Source organism: Phocoena phocoena, chromosome X (genome assembly GCF_963924675.1).
Source record: "Phocoena phocoena chromosome X, mPhoPho1.1, whole genome shotgun sequence".
In the NCBI taxonomy this organism is placed as follows: domain Eukaryota; kingdom Metazoa; phylum Chordata; class Mammalia; order Artiodactyla; family Phocoenidae; genus Phocoena; species Phocoena phocoena.
This window is the reverse complement of record NC_089240.1, coordinates 51,217,413-51,238,663: the sequence shown is the minus strand read 5'-3', so window position 1 is coordinate 51,238,663 and position 21,251 is coordinate 51,217,413. Positions and strand designations below refer to the sequence as shown.

The following is a 21,251-nucleotide window of genomic DNA, read 5'->3' as shown; positions in this document are numbered from 1 at the left end:
TAACAGCCATAAAAGGGGAAATTGACAGTAACACATTCATAGTAGGGGACTTTAACACCCCACTTTCACCCATGGACAGATCATCCAAAATGAAAATCAATAAGGAAACACAAGCTTTAAATGATACATTAAACAAGATGGACTTAATTGATATTTATAGGACACTCCACCCAAAAACAACAGAATACACATTTTTCTCAAGTGCTCATGGAACATTCTCCAGGATAGATCATATCTTGGGTCACAAATCAAGCCTTGGTAAATTTAAGAAAATTGAAATTGTATCAAGTATCTTTTCTGACCACAACGCCATGAGACTAGATATCAATTACAGGAAAAGATCTGTAAAATATACAAACACATGGAGGCTAAACAATACACTACTTAATAATGAAGTGATCACTGAAGAAATCAAAGAGGAAATAAAAAAATACCTACAAACAAATGACAATGGAGACACAACGACCCAAAACCTATGGGATGCAGCAAAAGCAGTTCTAAGGGGGAAGTTTATAGCAATACAAGCCCACCTTAAGAAGCAGGAAACATCTCGAATAAACAACCTAACCTTGCACCTCAAGCAATTAGAGAAAGAAGAACAAAAAAACCCCAAAGCTAGCAGAAGGAAAGAAATCATAAAAATCAGATCAGAAATAAATGAAAAAGAAATGAAGGAAACGATAGCAAAGATCAATAAAACTAAAAGCTGGTTCTTTGAGAAGACAAACAAAATAGATAAACCACTAGCCAGACTCATCAAGAAAAAACGGGAGAAGACTCAAATCAATAGAATTAGAAATGAGAAAGGAGAAATAACAACTGACACTGCAGAAATAAAAAAAATCATGAGAGATTACTACAAGCAACTCTATGCCAATAAAATGGACAATCTGGAAGAAATGGACAAATTCTTAGAAATGCACAACCTGCCAAGACTGAATCAGGAAGAAATAGAAAATATGAACAGACCAATCACAAGCACTGAAATTGAAACTGTGATTAAAAATCTTCCAACAAACAAAAGCCCAGGACCAGATGGCTTCACAGGTGAATTCTATCAAACGTTTAGAGAAGAGCTAACACCTATCCTTCTCGAACTCTTCCAAAATATAGCAGAGGGAGGAACACTCCCAAATTCCTTCTACGAGGCCACCATCACCTTGATACCAAAACCAGACAAGGATGTCACAAAGAAAGAAAACTACAGGCCAATATCACTGATGAACATAGATGCAAAAATCCTCAACAAAATACTAGCAAACAGAATCCAACAGCACATTAAAAGGATCATACACCATGATCAAGTGGGGTTTATTCCAGGAATGCAAGGATTCTTCAATATACGCAAATCTATCAATGTGATAAATCATATTAACAAATTGAAGGAGAAAAACCATATGATCATCTCAAGAGATGCAGAGAAAGCTTTTGACAAAATTCAACACCCATTTATGATAAAAACCCTCCAGAAAGTAGGCATAGAGGGAAATTTCCTCAACATAATAAAGGCCATATATGACAAGCCCACAGCAAACATCATCCTCAATGGTGAAAAACTGAAAGCATTTCCACTAAGATCAGGAACAAGACAAGGTTGCCCACTCTCACCACTCTTATTCAACATAGTTTTGGAAGTTTTAGCCACAGCAATCAGAGAAGAAAAGGAAATAAAAGGAATCCACATCGGAAAAGAAGAAGTAAAGCTGTCACTGTTTGCAGATGACATGATACTATACATAGAGAATCCTAAAGATGCTACCAGAAAACTACTAGAGCTAATCAATGAATTTGGTAAAGTAGCAGGATACAAAATTAATGCACAGAAATCTCTGGCATTCCTATATACTAATGATGAAAAATCTGAAAGTGAAATCAAGAAAACACTCCCATTTACCATTGCAACAAAAAGAATAAAATATCTAGGAATAAACCTACCTAAGGATACGAAAGACCTGTATGCAGAAAATTATAAGACACTGATGAAAGAAATTAAAGATGATACAAATAGATGGAGAGATATACCATGTTCTTGGATGGGAAGAATCAACATTGTGAAAATGACTCTACTACCCAAAGCAATCTACAGATTCAATGCAATCCCTATCAAACTACCACTGGCATTTTTCACAGAACTAGAACAAAAAATTTCGCAATTTGTATGGAAACACAAAAGACCCCGAATAGCCAAAGCAATCTTGAGAACGAAAAAAGGAGCTGGAGGAATCAGGCTCCCTGACTTCAGACTATACTACAAAGCAACAGTAATCAAGACAGTATGGTACTCTCACAAAAACAGAAAGATAGATCAGTGGAACAGGATAGAAAGCCCAGAGATAAACCCACGCACATATGGACACCTTACCTTTGATAAAGATGGCAGGAATGTACAGTGGAGAAAGGACAGCCTCTTCAATAAATGGTGCTGGGAAAACTGGACAGGTACATGTAAAAGTATGAGATTAGATCACTCCCTAACACCATACACAAAAATAAGCTCAAAATGGATTAAAGACCTAAATGTAAGGCCAGAAACTATCAAACTCTTAGAGGAAAACATAGGAAGAACACTCTATGACATAAATCACAGCAAGATCCTTTCTGACCCACCTCCTAGAGTAATGGAAATAAAAACAAAAATAAACAATGGGACCTAATGAAACTTCAAAGCTTTTGCACAGCAAAGGAAACCATAATCAAGACCAAAAGACAACCCTCAGAATGGGAGAAAACATTTGCAAATGAAGCAACTGACAAAGGATTAATCTCCAAAATTTACAAGCAGCTCATGCAGCTCAATAACAAAAAAACAAACAACCCCATCCAAAAATGGGCAGAAGACCTAAACAGACATTTCTCCAAAGAAGATATACAGAATGCCAACAAACACATGAAAGAATGCTCAACATCATTAATCATTAGAGAAATGCAAATCAAAACTACAATGAGATATCATCTCACACCAGTCAGAATGGCCATCATCCAAAAATCTAGAAACAATAAATGCTGGAGAGGGTGTGGAGAAAAGGGGACACTCTTGCACTGCTGGTGGAAATGTGAATTGGTTCAGCCACTATGGAGAACAGTATGGAGGTTCCTTAAAAACTACAAATAGAATTACCATATGACCCAGCAATCCCACTACTGGGCATATACCCTGAGAAAACCAAAATTCAAAAAGAGTCATGTACCAAAATGTTCATTGCAGCTCTATTTATAATAGTCCGGAGATGGAAAGAACCTAAATGCCCATCATCAGACGAATGGATAAAGAAGATGTGGCACATATACACAATGGAATATTACTCAGCCTTAAAAAGAAATGAAATTGAGATATTTGTAATGAAATGGATAGACCTAGAGTCTGTCATACAGAGTGAAGTAAGTCAGAAAGACAAAGACAAATACCATATGCTAACACATATATATGGAATTTAAGGGGAAAAAATGTCATGAAGAACCTAGGGATAAGACAGGAATAGAGGCGCAGACCTACTGGAGAACGGACTTGAGGATATGGGGAGGGGGAAGGGTGAGTTTTGACAGGGTGAGAGAGAGTCATGGACATATACACACTAACAAACGTAGTAAGGTAGATAGCTAGGGGGAAGCAGCCGCAAGGCACAGGGATATAAGCTCGGGGCTTTGGGACAGCCTGGAGGGGTGGGAGGGGGAGAGTGTGAGTGAGGGAGACACAAGAGGGAAGACACATGGGAGCACATGTATATGTATAGCTGATTCACTTCGTTATAAATCAGAAACTAACACACCACTGTAAAGCAATTATACCCCAATAAAGATGTTTAAAAAAAAAAAAAAACTACAAATAGAATTACCATATGACTCAGCAATCCAACTACTGGGCATATACCCTGAGAAAACAAAAATTCAAAAAGAGTCATGTACCAAAATATTCATTGCAGCTCTATTTACAATAGCCCGGAGATGGAAAGAACCTAAGCGCCCATCATCGGACGAATGGATAAAGAAGATGTGGCACATATACACAATGGAATATTACTCAGCCTTAAAAAGAAATGAAATTGAGGTATTTGTAATGAGATGGATAGACCTAGAGTCTGTCATACAGAGTGAAGTAAGTCAGAAAGACAAAGACAAATACCGTATGCTAACACATATATATGGAATTTAAGGGGAAAAAATGTCATGAAGAACCTAGGGATAAGACAGGAATAGAGGCGCAGACCTACTGGAGAACGGACTTGAGGATATGGGGAGGGGGAAGTGTGAGTTTTGACAGGGCGAGAGAGAGTCATGGACATATACACACTAACAAACGTAGTAAGGTAGATAGCTAGGGGGAAGCAGCCGCAAGGCACAGGGATATAAGCTCGGGGCTTTGGGACAGCCTGGAGGGGTGGGAGGGGGAGAGTGGGAGGGAGGGAGACGCAAGAGGGAAGACACATGGGAGCACATGTATATGTATAGCTGATTCACTTTGTTATAAATCAGAAACTAACACACCATTGTAAAGCAATTATACCCCAATAAAGATGTTAAAAAAATAAAAAAAAAATCAAGCTGTCAAAAATTAAATAGAAAGGAAAATTATTAAAAGTATCAAGAGAAATAAAACAAATAACATACAAAGGAATCTCAGTAAGGTTAAGAGCTGAACTTTAAGGAAAAGCTCTGCAAGCCAGAAGGCAGTAGCAGGACACATTTAAAGTGAAGAAAGGGAAAAAACCACAACCAAGATCATGCTACCCAGCAAGGAGCTCATGCTGATTTGACAGAGAAATTAAAACCTTTCCAAACTAGTAAAACCTAAGAGAATTCAGCACCACAAAACCAGCTTTACAACAAATGCTAAAGGAACTTCTCTATGCAGGAAATACAAGAAAAGGAAAAGACCTACCATAACAAAGCCAAAACAATTAACAAAATGGTAATAGGAACATACATGTTGATAATTACCTTAATTGTAAATGGATTAAATGCTCCCACCAAAAGACATAGACTGGGTTAATGGATAGAAAAACAAGACCCGCTATATATGCTGTCGAAAAGAGACCCACATCAGACATAGGGACACTTACAGACTGCAAGTGAGGGGATGGAAAAAGATATTCCATGCAAATGGAAATCAAAAGAAACCTGAAGTAGCAATTCTCATATCAGACAATATAGTCTTTAAAATAAAGACTATTGCAAGAGACAAAGAAGGACACTACATAAGGATCAAGGAATCGATCCAAAAAGAAGATATAATAATTGTAAATATTTATGCAACCAACATAGAAGCACCCCAATATATAAGGCAAAAGCTAATAGCCATAAAAGGGGAATTTGACAGTAACACAATCATAGTAGGGGACGTTAACACCCCACTTACACCAATGGGCAGATCAACAAAAATGAAAATAAATGAGGAAACACAAGCTTTAAATGACACATTTAAAAAGATGGACTTAATTGATATTTACAGGACATTCAATCCTAAAACCACAGAATACACTTTCTTCTCAAGTGCTCATGGAACATTCTCCCGGATAGGTCATATCTTGGGTCACAAATCAAGCCTTGGTAAATTTAAGAAAATTGAAATCATATCAAGTATCTTTTCTGACCACAATGCTATGAGAGTAGATAACAATTACAGAGGAAAAAAACTGTAAAAAATTACAATCACATGGACTAAATAATACACTACTTAATGAACAATAGATCACTGAAAAAAATCAAAGAGGAAATTTTTTTTAAAAGACAATGAAAAAAATACTACCCTATACCTATATGATGCAGCAAAAACAGTTCTAAGAGGGAAGTTTATAACAATACAATCTTACCTCAAGAAACAAGAAACATCTCAAATAAACAACCTAACTTTACACCTAAAGCAATTAGAGAAAGAAGAACAAAAAATCACTGAAGTTGGCAGAGGGAAAGAAATCATAAAGATTAGATCAGAAATAAATGAAAAAGAAATGAAGGAAAGGATAACAAAGATCAATAAAACTAAAAGCTGGTTCTTTGAGAAGATAAACAAAATTGAAAAACCATTAGGCACAGTCATCAAGAAAAAAAGAAGACTCAAATCAATAGAGTTAGAAATGAAAAAGGAGAAGTAACCACTGACACTGCAAAAATACAAAGTATCATGAGAGATTACTAGAAGTAACTATATGCCAATAAAATGGACAGCCTGGAAGAAATAGACAACTTCCTAGAAAAGCACAACCTTCCAAGAGTGAACCAGGAAGAAATAGAAAATATAAGCAAACCAATCACAAGCACAGAAATTGAGACTGTGATTAGAATCTTCCAACAAACAAAAGCCCATGACTTGATGACTTCACAGGCAAATTCTAGCAAACATTTAGAAAAGAGTTAACACCTGTCCTTCTCAAACTCTTCCAAAATATAGCATAGGGAGGAACACACCCAAACTCATTCTACGAGGCCACCATCACCCTGATACCAAGACCAGACGAAGGTGTCACAAAGAAAGAAAACTACTGGCCAATATCATTGATGAACATAGATGCAAATACCTTAAACAAAATAATAGCAAACAGAATCCAGCGGCACATTAAAGGGATCATACAGCATGATCAAGTGGGGTTTATCTGAGGAATGCAAGGATTCAATACACACAAATCAATCCATGTGATCAACCATATTAACAAATTTAGAAGAAAAAACATTTGATCATCTCAATAGATGCAGAAAAAGCTTTTGACAAAATTCAACACCCATTTATGATAAAAACCCTCCAGAAATTAGGCATAGAGGGAACTTACCTCAACATAATAAAGGCCATATATGACAAACACACAGCCAACATTGTTCTCAATGGTGAAAAACTGAAAGCATTTCTTCTAGGATCAGGAACAAGACAAGGTTATCAACTCTCAACACTATTATTCAACATGGTTTTGGAAGTATTAGCCACAGCAATCAGAGAAGAAAAAATAATAATAAAAGGAATCTAATTCAGAAAAGAAAAATTAAAGCTGTCCCTGTTTGCAGAGGATGTGATATTTAGAGAATATACATAGAGAATCCTAAAGATCCTACCAGAAAACTACCAGAGCTACTCAATGAATTTGGTAAAGTAGCAGGATATAAAATTAATGCTCAGGAATCTCTTGCATTCTTATACACTAATGATGAAAAATCTGAAAGAAAAATTAAGGAAATATTCCCATTTACCACTGCAACAGAAGGAATAAAATACCTAGCAGTAAACCTACCTATAGAGACAAAAGACCTGGATGCAGCAAACTATGAGACACAGATGAAATAAATTAAAGATGATACAAACAGATGGAGAGATATACCATGTTCTTGGATGGGAAGAATCAACATTGTGAAAATGACTCTACTACCCAAAGCAATCTACAGATTCAATGCAATCCCTATCAGACTATCAATGGCATTTTTCACAGAACTAGAACAAAAAAATTTTACTATTTTTATGGAAACAAAAAAGAACCCGAATAGACAAAGCAAACCTTGAGAAAGAAAAATGGAGCTGGAGGAATCAGTCTCCCTGACTTCAGACTATACTACAAAGCTACAGTAATCCAGACAGTATGTTACTGGCACAAAAACAGAAAGATAGATCAGTAGAACAGGATAGACAGCCCAGAGATAAACCCACGCACATGTGATCACCTTGTTTTTGATAAAGAGACAAGAATATACAATGGAGAAAAGACAGACTCTTCAAAAGTGGTGTTGGGAAAATGGGACAGCTACATGTAAAAGAATGAAATTAGAACACTCCCTGACACCATACACTAGAATAAACTCAAAATGGATTAAAGACCTAAATGGAAGAGCAGACACTATAAAACTCTTAGAGGAAAACATAGACAGAACATTCTATGACATAAAGCACAGCAAGATCTTTTTTGACCCCCCTCCTAGAAAAATGGAAATAAAAACGAAATTAAACGATGAGACCTCATGAAAGTTAAAAGCTTTTGCACAACAAAGGAAACCACAAACAAGATGAAAAGTCAACCCTGAGAATGGGAGAAAATATTTACAAATGGAGCAACTGACAGAGGTTTAATCTCCAAAATTTACAAGCAGTTCATGCAACTCAATATCAAAAAAACAAACATCCAATCCAAAAATGGGCAGAAGACATAAATAGACATTTCTCCAAAGAAAATATACAGATTTCCAAGAAGCACATGAAAGGATGCTCAACATCACTAATTATTAGAGAAATACAAATCAAAACTACAATGAAGTATCACCTCACACAGTCAGAATGGCCAACATCAAAAAATCTAGAAACAATAAATGCTGGAGAGGGTGTGGAGAAAAGGGAACTGTCTTGCACTTTTGGTGGGAATGTAATTTGATACAGCCACTATGGTGAACAGTATGGAGGTTCCTTAAAAAAGTAAAGGTAAAACTGCCATATGACCCAGCAATCCCACTACCGGGCATATACCCTGCAAAAACCATAATTCAGAAAGAGTCATGTACCACAATGTTAATTGCAGCTCTATTTACAATAACCAGGACATGGAAGCTACCTAAGTGTCCATCGACCGATGGATGGGTAAAGTTGTGGCCTCTATATACAATGGAGTGTTACTCAGCCATATAAACAAACGAAATTGTGTTATTTGTAATGAGGTGAATGCTACTACCGACTGTCGTACAGACTGAAGTAAGTCACAAAGAGAAAAATACTGTATGCTAACACATGTATACCGAATCTAAAAAAATAAAATGGTTCTGAAGAATATAGGGTCAGGAATAAAAACACAGATGTAGCAAATGGACTTGAGAACATGGGGAGTGTAGGGTAAGCCTGGACGAAGTGAGAGAGTGGCATGGCCTTATATATACTACCAAATATAAAATAGATCACTAGTGGGAAGCAGCAGCATAGCCCTGGGAGATCACTTAGATGGTTTGTGACCATCTAGCGGGGAGGGATATGGAGGGTGTGAGGGAGACATAAGCTGGAGGAGATGTGGGGATATATGTATGTATATATATATATATATATATATATATATATATATATATATATATATCACTGATTCACTTTTTTATATAGTAGAAGCTAACAAACCATTGTAAAGCAATTATACCCCAATGAAGATGTTATAAAAAATGATTCTACTAGGTATTTGGAAGCTGTGCTCTGCTCAGTCTTCTATAAGTGAATGCGAGCTAAATTCTATTCAATCCACATACAGTGAAGCATTTCCAATATTATCATTATCAATTATTTTAACAAGCTACAAACAAGATGGTTTCAGGACAGTGTTATTTCAATAGTGGAACATATTCACAGTATTGCATACTCTTTTTTAATTTATTTACATTGCTGTAAAGTATGGTTCCTAAAAGCTGCTATGAAGATGCATCATCGCAGTGTTGTAGCTCTGTCTATAAGTGAATCCTTTGCATTTGCCTGTGGAGACTTATTTCTTAAGTTAGAGATATATATGTTGCAAAAAGTGATATGGTATTTTTAATTGGAACCTTGCTCTTTCCCTGAATACAGCTTATACTCTGAATTTCAGGCTTGTAGTGAGTTGTTTATGGATACAGATTGTAGATTGCTCTTGGTAGTATGGTCATTTTAACAATATTAATTCTTCCACTCCATGAACGCATCACATATTTCCATCTGTTTACATCACATTCAGTTTCTTTCACTGGTGTCTTATAGTTTTCAGAGTACAGGTATTTTATCTTTTTAGGTAGTTTATTTGTAGGTATTTTATTCTTTTTTGTGATTGTAAATCGGATTGTTTCCTTTGTATCTCTTTCTGATCGTTCATTATTAGTGTATGGAAATGTAACTAATTTCTGTATATTTACTTTATATCCTGCAACTTTACTGAATTCATTGATGTGCTCTAATAGTTTTTTGGTGGTGTCTTTAGGATTTTCTATGTACAGTATCATGTCATCTGCAAACAGAGACAGTTTTACTTCTCCCTATTCCATTTGGACTCTTTTACTCCTTTTTCTTGTCTGATTGTTGTGGCTAGCTTTTCCAATACTATGTTAAATAGAAGTGGCAAGACTGGGCATCCATATGTTGTTCCTTACCTTAGAGGATATGCGTTCAGCTTTTCACTATTGAGTTTGATGTTAGCTGTGAACTGGTAATATATGTCCTTTATTATGTTATGTTCCCTCTATGCCCAGTTTGAAGAGTTTTATCATAAATGGATATTGAATTTTGTCAAAAGCTTTTTTTCTGCATCTATTGAAATGATCATATGGACATTACTCTTCAACTTGTTAACATGGATTAACACGTTGATTTGCTGAATGAAAAATCCTTGTGAATTTGATCATACCCTTGGTCATGGTGTATGATCCTTTTAATATATTGTTGGATTCAGTTTGCTAATATTATGTTGAGTATTTTTGCATCTAAGTTCATCAGTAATATTGTCTGTAATTTTCTTTTTTTATGATAGCTTTGTCTGGATTTTTGTATCAGGTTGATCTGGGTCTCCTAGAATCAGTTCTGAAACCTTTCTTCCTCTGTAATTTTTTGGAACAGTTTGAGAAGTATAAGGTGTTATTTTTTCTCTAAATATTTGTTAGAATTCCCCTGTGAAGCCATCTGGTTCTGGATGTATGCTTATTAGATGTTTTTTAAATTATGTATTCAATATTGTTACTGGTATTTGGCCTGCTAATAATTTCTATTTCTTTTTGGTTCAGTCTTGGGAGATTTTATAATTCTAGGAATTTGTCCTTTTCTTCTAGGTTGTCCATTTAAAAACATTGCTTTTGTACTATTTTTAAATATTTATTTCTCTATATCCCTGTAATATATTCCCTACCACCTACATACACTTAAATGGATGATGAAGTCTTCAATATTAAAGATGAGCCACTGGACCCTTAGAAAACGGTTTTGAAAGATATCTACCATTAAAACACACACAAAAACATGAGAAAGCATGAATGCAGTCCTCCACTACCACATACTATGCAGCTGAGTTTTCTCCATTTGGGAAAATCTCAGGGATCAGCACATCTGGAATGCAATGGATGAACCTCACCCTGGGAAAACCACCTTCATAACCATGGTGTCTCCCCTGCCTGGTAAGTATAGTTTGTCCATTTTATTGCCATATAGTTGTTTCTAGTAGTCTCTTAAAACCCTTTGTATTTCTGTGGTGTCAGTTGTAACTTCTCTTTTTTCATTTCTGATTTTATTGATTTGAGCCCTTTTTTCTTGGTAGGTTTGGCTAAATGTTTATATATTTCTAAAAATATTTTCATAGAACCAGCTCTTAGTTTCATTAATTTTTTAATGTTTTGTTCTTAAGTCTCCATTTATTTCTGTCCTGAACTTTATGATTTTTTTACTTCTACTACTTTTGGGTTTTGTTTGTTTTTCTTTATCTAGTTTCTTTGGTTGTAAGGCTATGTTGTTCATTTTGGATTTTTCTTGTTTCCTGTGATAAACTTGCAACACTCTAAACTTCCCTCTTAGAACTACTTTTGCTGCCTCCCATAGATTTTAGATTTTTGTGTTTTCATTTTCACTTGTCTCCAGGTATTTTTTTCTCTTTGATTTCTCCAGTGATCCATTGGTTATTTAGCAGCATATTGTTTAACCTCCACATTGTTTTTGCAGTTTTTTCTTATAGTTGATTTCTAGTCTCATAGCATTGCAGATTGAAAAGATCTTTGATATGATTTCAATTTTCTTAAATTTACCGAGGCTTGTTTTGTGGCCTGGCATATGAACTATTCTGGAGAATGTTCCATGTATACTAGAAAAGAATGTGCATTCATTCTGTTGCTTTTGGATGTTGCTTTTGGATGCTTTCTACATACACCTTTTAAGTCCTCATAATCTAATGTGTGATTTAAGGCCACTGTTTCCTCATTTATTTTCTGTCTGGATGAACTCTCTACTGATGTAAGTGGTGTGTTATAACCCTCACTCTTATTTTGTTACTTTCTATTTCTCCCTTTATGTCTGTTAGTATCTGCTTTATGTATTTAGATGCTCCTATTTTGGGTGCATATATATTTACAATATTTATATCTTCTATTGGATTGGTTCCTTGATTATTATATGATGTGTTTATTTCTCTCATAATAGTCTTTATTTCAAAGTCCATTTTGTCTGATATAAGTATTGCTTCCCTGGTTTTCTTTTGATTTCTATTTGCATGGAACGCCTATTAACATCCCCTTTCTTTCAGTCTGTGTGTGAGTCTTTAGATGTGAAGTGCATCTCTTATAGGCAGCATATATATGAGTCTTGTTTTTGTATCCATTCAGCCACTCTATGTCTTCTGATTGGAGCATTTAGTCTATTCACTTTTAAAGTACTTATTCATATGTATGTTCTTATTGCCATTTTGTTAATTGTTTGGGGGTTGTTTTGTATGTCTTTTTAATTTCTTTCTTCTTTTGTTTTCTTCTCTTGTGGTTTGATGACTATCTTTAGTGTTATATTTGGATTCTCTTTTCTGTGTGTGTATCTATTAGATTTTTGATTAGTGGTTACTATGAAGTTTATATATAGCAATTTACATATATACATGATTGTTTTAAGTTGCTGATCTCAATTTCAAATGCATTTTAACAACTCTGTATTCTCCTCGCCTCAGAATGGCTACTTTTGTTATCGTATTTTACATGCAACTGTGTTGTGTATCCCATAACTGCTTATTGTGTATAGAGACAATTTTAGCACTTTTGTCTTTTAACCTACTTACTAGTTTTGCATATGGATGATTTCCTAACTTTACTGTATGTATGTCTTTATGATGGGCTTTTTCTTTTCATGATTTTTATATTTCTAGTTGTGACCTTTACTTTTTCACTTAGAGAAGTTCCATTACCATTTCTTGTAAAGTGTGCTTGGTGGTACTGAACTCTTTTAGCTATTGCTTTTCTGTAAAGCTTTTGATTTCTTTATCAGATATGAATGAAAGCCTTGCTATGTAGAATATTCTTGGATGTAGGTTTTTCTCTTTCATTACTTTAAATACAATGTCTTTAAATACACTTTAAATACACTATTTAAATACACTTTACACTTTAAATACACTATTTAAATACACTTTAAATACAGGCCCTTCTGGCCTGCAGAGTTTCTGCTGAAAATTCAGCTGACCAGCCTTATGGGAATTCCTTTGTACGTTACTTGTTGCTTTTTCCTTGCTGTTTTTAATAGATATTTTATCCATAATTTTTGCCATTTTAATTGCAATGTGTCTTGTATTCCTCTTTGGGTTAATTCTGTAGGGGAGTCTCTGCGCTTCATGGACTTAGATGCCTGTTTCCTTTCCCAGGCTAGTAAAGATTTCAGCTATTATGTCTTCAAATATGTTTTCAAACCCATTTCTCTCTCTTCTCCTTTTGGGACCATTATAATGTGAATATTAGTACACTTGATGTTGTCCCAGAGGTCTCTTAAGCTGTGGTCATTTATTTTCATTCTTTTTTTATTTTTTCTGTTCAGCATCTATGATTTTCAATACTTTGTCTTCCAGTTGGCTGATCTGCTCCTCTGTATCACTTAGATGAATTTGCTTATTTTTTTATTTTAAGATTCCACATCAAAGAGAGATAATAAGGTATTTGTCTTTGACACAATTTTTAAAAAATCCATCTATCCATTGATGCACACCTACGTTGTTTCCATAACTTGGTGTAAATAATGCCATAATAGACATGGGAGTTTGTATATCTTTTTAAGTTAGCGCTTTTTGTTTTCTTTTTTGTTTTTGTTTTTTGGATAAATACTGAGAAGTGGAACTTCTGGTTCATATGGTAGTTCTACTTTTAATTTTTTGAGGAACCTCTATACTGTTTTCCATAACGGTTGCACCAATTTATACTCCAAACATTAGTACAAAGGACTCCCTTTTCTCATCATCCTTACCAACACGTATTTTTTTTTAATAACAGCCATTCTAGCAAGTGTGGGAAAAATAACTCTTTGTTATTTACATTTCCCTGATGATTCATGATGTTGAGCACATTTTCATGTACCTGTTGGCTATTGTATGCCTTCTTTGGAAAACTTTCTGTTTAGATCTTGAGCCCATTTTAAAATTGAGGGGTTTTTTTGTTGTTGTTTTTGTTTTTGCTATTGAGTTTTATAAGTTCTTTATATATTTTGAATATTAGCCCTTTATCAGTTATTTGATATGTCATTATTTTCTCCCACTTAGTAAGGCTCCTTGTAATTTTGTTTTATTGGTTTCCTCTGCTGTACAGAAGATTTTTAGTATGATATAGCCTCACTTATTTATTTTTGCCTTTGTTGCTTTTGCTTTTGATGTCAGAGTAAAAAAAGTCATCTCCAACACTTACGTTAAGGAGCTTGTCACCAATGTTGTCTTTTAGGATTGTTATGTTTTCAGATCTTACATTCAAGTCTTTAATCTATTTTGAGTTAATTTTGTGCATGGTGTAAGATTGTGGTTTTGTTTCATTCTTTGCCATGTTGAAAAGTGTAAATCTTAATGAAATGCCAACCAAAAGTAATTACAATATGTGAAACACTGCAAAGCTAATAGGACCCCAGATTTTTTCATCACATCTGCCTTTTTTAATGTGGGGAAAGTGTGGGATGGCTCTGGTGACCACCAGGGACAGAGACCTGGGGGTCTCTGTGCACTTTCTGCAGGTATCAAAGAGTATCAGATCTGCCCCTGAGGTCATACAGGAGCTGAAAGAAAGTCCCAGCTGGGGCCAGTCACCGCAATGGTTAGAAAAAAATAAACCCATCTCCACTTCTAACCTTGAAGAACAGATTCTCTAGAAACCATTCATAAAAGTAAAGCAAGAGACATCACCTACATGACCACTGTCTCCATGGATCAATTAATTGAGTGCCTACTATATGGGCAGCACAGTTAGATGCTTCCTAGATATTTAGTAACCAGTTCAAGTAACCGTTATCTCCATTTTATGCATGAAGAAACTAAACAAGCTCAGAGAAGTCAAGTCACTCGCCCACGGTCACACAGCTGGTAGGTGAGAGATGTGAAAGGAGTAAGAACAAGGCTGGTTCCAACACTCACATTCAAAGAGCAGGGTTGCTCAGCACTAAAGTTGAATCCCCCCAAATGGTAGCTGGTGTAATGTCTGCTTATGTCATGGTGGCTGTGTTTTCTTACCAGTTAGTATGCTTTTTCCAGGGCATCCACTCATGGTCTAGGACTCTGTTGCCTGGGCTCCTCAAACTCTGGACCATTGGGTTTGATACTCAGGTTTACTCCCAATGGGCACAGGTATAGTGATGGAGTCCTCACTTCACTGTCAGCTGGTGTCAGAAACTTGCCAGAAAGATGTATGAGGGACTCACACTTCTTTGTGACATATGTTAACCATGACCCTGAATTGAGTTTCCAGATCTCTCACCCAGTGGGTCCTGGGGGACAAATCCTTTATGCTGTCTCTAGTATCATGACTTTTGAAATCTAGCAAACTAGAAATTTACAAAAAGGCACAAAAAAATCAGAAATTACCCACAAGCCCCACTACCTAAAATCAATCTCTGTCATTTTGAGGCATTTGTTTTTATCTATTTGATGTCCTGCTCGAGTTTTTTTTTTATTTGTCCACTGGTCATTAAGAGCATCCTTCCACTTACATTTAGAAAAAACCCTAATTGTTAATGACTCATTAACTCATATATGAGACTATAATGTAAATTAGGAGATAAAACCTCTATTTTAAAATATCAATGTTATTGTTAATATTTTGCAGCCATAAAGAATGTGGTCAAGCATTTCCTTGTTTGTTATTTATGATTTCCTTCAGTAGCATTCCCAGAAGCATAATTATTGGTCAAAGCATATGGATACTTGACACAAATGCCCACACTGTCATCCAGTCTGCATTTCCCAGGCTGCAATGAGTGTGATCCTTCTACTTTTTACCCATACACACTAATCTCTCCTCTTGCAAATATTCCCCTTTAGAGGTAATTACATCATTCCCATTGACAGTCAGTCTGTAGTCAGGGTAGACAAACTTTTCCCTCTGAGTTTGGAATCCTGAGCTGAATGTCTCCAAGGTAGGGAACCCTCCAGAGACAACTTTGCATGTGTTTATTTGCTCTTCCAGTATTCTTATCATGAAAAAACTTTAAAACACCATGGTGCAAGTTGAGAAAATGATAAGTACCATGTAATAGAATCTGTATAAATCTCACAAATAAAACAGTAGCCTGTAGCCTTCACAGCCCCTCTGCTGAGGATGGAATTGAAAGAACTGTAGGTTTTGGCTCCTAAGTCAGGAAATGTTTTGATGGTCAATTTGAGGGACAGTGGCAAGATATAAATCAGGAGGGTGTGACTTCCTCCATGTTCAGGGGTCACACAGCCAACATGTCCCTCTGGGGTCTTAACTGTGGATGCAGACCTCCAGACAGCAACCATGGAAGGGCATGTCTAGAGCACAAGGGGTATGGGAGAGGGTGTACAGACAAGATCTATCAAAGCCCTTGCATGTATGGGGCTCCGTGGCCAATGCTTACACATACACAAAGTAACATCCATCCTGGTAGGGGAAGGGGTTATCTTGGAGAATTAGCTTCCCCTTCTTCCTGCCTTCCATCCCTCCCACTCTCCTTTTGAAGGCAAAATCTGCATGGTGGGTGTGTGGATGCACAGGGCTCTCCATCTGCCTTGGTTCAAATCCAGACTCTGCCACTTCCCAGGTAGGTCATTTAGGTAGCAGATCTATGCCTCAGTTGCTTCACTGGAAAACACTGTACACACCTCAACAGGTTGTTATGAGGATTAAAATGAAATTTTTTGTGCTATTCTGGGCTCGTTCCTAGAGGTTGGCCAAGAGCCTGTGGCTCCAGACTTTCCAATGATGTTGGTAAGCACCTAAACCCCTATATTAAAAGCTTTTCCTGCTTAAGGCAGTTGAGTGTTATGGACTAAAAGTTTGTTTCCCACCCAAATTCTATTTTGAAGCCCTAACCCCTAATGTGATGGTATTTGGAGATGGGGACTTTGAGAGGTTAAGTTTAGATGAGATCATGAGTGTAGAGTCCCCATGAGGCAATTAGTGTCCTTGTAAGAAGAGAAAGATAGTACTTGCTCTTCTCTTTCATTCATTCATTCATTCATTCTTCTTCTTCTTCTTCTTCTTCTTCTTCTTCTTCTTCTTCTTCTTCTTCTTCTTCTTCTTCTTCTTCGTCTTCTTCTTCTCCTTCTTCTTTACTTTCTCTCTTCTTTCTTTCTTCCTTTCTTCCTTTCTCTCTCTCTTTCTTTATTTCTTTCTCTCTTTCTTTCCCTCTCTCTCTCTCTCTCTCTCCTTCTCCACCTCTGGCATGTGAAGACACAGTGAGAAGCTGGCTATATGTAAGCTAGGAACAGAGTTCTCACCAGGAAACTAATCTACAGGAACCATCATCTTGGACTTCCAGCCTCCACAACTGTGTGAAGTCAATGTTTGTTGCTTAAGCCACTTAGTCTATGTAATTTTGTCAGAGCAGCCTGAGGTGACTAATATACTGAGTGATTTTGCTGTTTTGCAACATGTCCCAACTTTTATACTGGGCAGCCCTCCCCATCTCCTTGCCTCAGCCTCTCCACCCTCATTGCTATTTTTGGCATTTGTCATGCATGTGCACATGTTGTTCCCTCTGCCCAGGTTGCCCTTCCTTCTCTCCATCTGCCAGCTGGACTCTTAGCCTCTAAGGCAAAGCTGAATTGCCACCCATCTTCTGGTGTCATTCATAACATCTTTTCCCAGCACTTTGATGCACCGACAGAGTTAGCAGCCTTCATCTAGGCCCCCAGTACTTCGAACAACATTCATTAACACAATATTCAGCAAATACTGATTGAGCTCCCACCAGATGTCTGGAAATGTTCTTGCCACCGGTGTTCCATAAGAAGAAGCAGAGACAGGCCAGGAATGCACACAGTTTACCTGTTTACCCAGCTCCTTAGGAGCAGAGAGACCTTGGGCAATCCCTGAACTTCTTTCTGCTCCATATGAAAAGTGAGTCTGTTGTTAGACTACCACCTATAAATGGCCAGACCAGGTCCCCAGCACAAGTCAAAATGTTAGGTAAGTACCAGTGATCACTCTCAGTGGGAGGGACAGGCAGCGAACAAGTAGACTGATGTGCAGAAAGCTCTGCCCCTGTCCTGAGAGCTATGAGAATAGTCTGTCTACGGTGGTAAGGGAGGGTTTCCCTGGGAAGTGACACTTGAGTGGAGGTGACTTGAACACCTCTGAGTGTCTACCAGCCTGGATACAGAAGCTTCTTAGGCTGTGATTCCAGCCAGTGATGGGCCAGGCAGTCCATCTGGCAGAAGGGTTTGGGCTGGCAGGCCAGGGTGCTGTCTGCTGTCCCAGAGTTTGTGTAATACCTGTACTGCTTAGATAGAGGGCTCAGGGGTAAGCAGTCTCAGGGCTGTAGGCTAGAAGATTCCCACTACACCAGTCCCAGTGTCCCTCTCCCTAACTTGCCTGAAAGTTCTTGTCACAGGGCTCAGACCTGGTGCACAGTAGGTATGGAAGGTGTGGAAGACATCTGAGTGGCTTGGGGGAACTTGCAAAGAGCAGAAGTCCCCCCAAATCAGAACTGAGGCCAGGGAGAGCCAAGTGAGAAGTGAGAAGATGTCACATGAATCAGCATCCGAATTTCCCAAGTTTCATCTCACTGTGATAAAAAATCCACAAAATAATCCTAAACATTTTTTTCTTTTTCTTTTTTTTCTTAAGCATCACATTATTTACTTTGAAGTAAAAGGAAGCCACTCAAATGATCAATAACAGGGGTCAAGAAAGTTTTCTGTTATGTAACCATGAGAAGTGAAGTTTACAAAACCTGTTAGCATGTGGAAAAAGCATACAAGATGAGATTACATAAAAAAGCAGCATAGAAAATTGTACATTCATTATGATTATGAATACCGTAGGGAAACTTACCCATAGAGGTAGAAAGGACATAGGCCAATATAGCAAAAGTAATGTTGTTTTTATGGTTTTTGATGTTTTCTTCTTATATTTTTTTCCATTTTATATATTTTTTGTAATAAGCGTACATCACTTGAAATTAATCTTCACAATTTGAATTTTTTATTAATTTCATTTCCTTTCTCCGAATTTTTATTTATTTATTTTAACATCTTTTTTTTTTTTCTAATCTTTATTGGAGTATAATTGCTTTACAATGGTGAGTTAGTTTCTGCTTTATAACAAAGTGAATCAGTTATACATATAAATATGTTCTCATATCTCTTTCCCCTTGCATCTCCCTCCCTCCCACCCTCCCTATCCCACCCCTCCAGGTGGTCACAAAGCACCGAGCCGATATCCCTGTGCTATGTGGCTGCTTCCCACTAGCTATCTACCTTACGTTTGTTAGTGTATATATGTCCATGCCTCTCTCTCGCTTTGTCACAGCTCACCCTTCCCCCCCGATATCCTCAAGTCCATTCCCTAGTAGGCCTGTGTCTTTATTCCTGTCTTACCCCTAGGTTCTTCATGACATTTTTTCCCTTAAATTCCAAATATATGTGTTAGTATACGGTATTTGTCTTTCTCTTTCTGACTTACTTCACTCTCTATGACAGACACTAGGTATTACACCTCATTACAAATAGCTCAATTTCCTTTCTTTTTATGGCTGAGTACTATTCCATTCTATATATGTGCCACATCATCTTTATCCATTCATCCGATGATGGGCACTTAGGTTGTTTCCTTCTCGAGGCTATTGTAAATAGAGCTGCAATGAACATTTTGGTACATAACTCTTTTTGAATTTTGGTTTTCTCAGGGTATATGCCCAGTAGTGGGATTGCTGGGTCATATGGTAGTTCTATTTGTAGTTTTAATAGGAACCTCCATACTGTTCTCCACAGTGGCTGAACCAATTCACATTCCCACCAGCAGGGCAAGAGTGTTCCCTTTTCTCCACACCCTCTCCAGCATTTATTGTTTCTAGATGTTTTCATGATGGCCACTCTGACTGGTGTGAGATGACATCTCATTGTAGTTTTGATTTGCATTTCTTTAATGATTAATGATGTTGAGCATTCTTTCATGTGTTTCTTGGCAGTCTGTATATCTTCTTTGGAGAAATGTCTATTTAGGTCTTCTGCCCATTTTTAGATTGGGTTGTTTGATTTTTTTGTTATTGAGCTGCATGTACTGCTTGTAAATTAATCCTTTGTCAGTTGATTCATTTGCAAATATTTTCTCCCATTCTGAGGGTTGTTTTTTGGTCTTGCTTATGGTTTCCTTTGTTGTGCAAAAGCTTTCAAGTTTCATTAGGTCCCATTTGTTTATTTTTGTTTTTATTTACATTTCTCTAGGAGGTGGGCCAGAAAGGATCTTGCTGTGATTTATGTCATAGAGTGTTCTGGCTATGTTTTCCTCTAAGAGTTTGGGAGTTTCTGGCCTTACATTTAGGTCTTTAATCCATTTTGAGCTTATTTTTGTGTATGGTATTAGGGAGTGATCCTATCTCATACTTTTACATATACCTGTCCAGTTTTCCCAGCACCACTTACTGAAGAGGCTGTCCTTTCTCCACTGTACATTCCTGGCTCCTTTATCAAAGATAAGGTGACCATATGTGTGTGGGTTTATCTCTGGGCTTTCTATCCTGTTCCAGTGATCTATCTTTCTGTTTTTCTGCCAGTACTATACTGTCTTGATTACTGTAGCTTTGTAGTATAGTCTGAAGTCAGGGAGCCTGATTTTAACATCTTTATTGGCGTATAATTGCTTTACAATGGTGTGTTAGTTTCTGCTTTATAACAAAGTGAATAAGTTATACATACACATATGTTCCCATATCTCTTCCCTCTCAAGTCTCCCTCCCTCCCACCCTCCCTATTCCACCCCTCTAGGTGGTCACAGATCACTGAGCTTATCTCTGTGTGCTATGTGGCTGCTTCCCACTAGCTATCTATTTTACGTTTGGTGGTGTATATATGTCCATGCCACTCTCTCACTTCGTCCCAACTTACCCTTCCCCCTCCCCATATCCTGAAGTCCAGTCTCTAGTAGGTCTGTCTCTTTATTCCTGCTTTGCCCCTATGTTCCTCATGAACTTTTATTTTTTCTGTTTTTTTCCTTAGATTCCATATGTATGTGTTAGCATACGGTATTTCTTTTCTCTTTCTGATTTACTTCACACTGTATGACAGACTCAAGGTCCATCCACCTCACTACGAGTAACTCAATTTCATTTATATTATGGCTGAGTGATATTCCATTCTATATACGTGCCACATCTTCTTTATCCATTCATCTGTTGATGGACA

General features: G+C 37.0%; 1 non-coding gene across 1 annotated transcript; it reads right to left on the bottom strand.

Moving 5' to 3' along the window:
- Positions 1-10,914: 10,914 nt before the first annotated feature.
- LOC136143182 (U1 spliceosomal RNA) lies at positions 10,915-11,078 on the bottom strand. The gene has a single exon (XR_010657877.1). It is a non-coding gene; the product is annotated as a U1 spliceosomal RNA (small nuclear RNA).
- Positions 11,079-21,251: the final 10,173 nt, after the last annotated feature.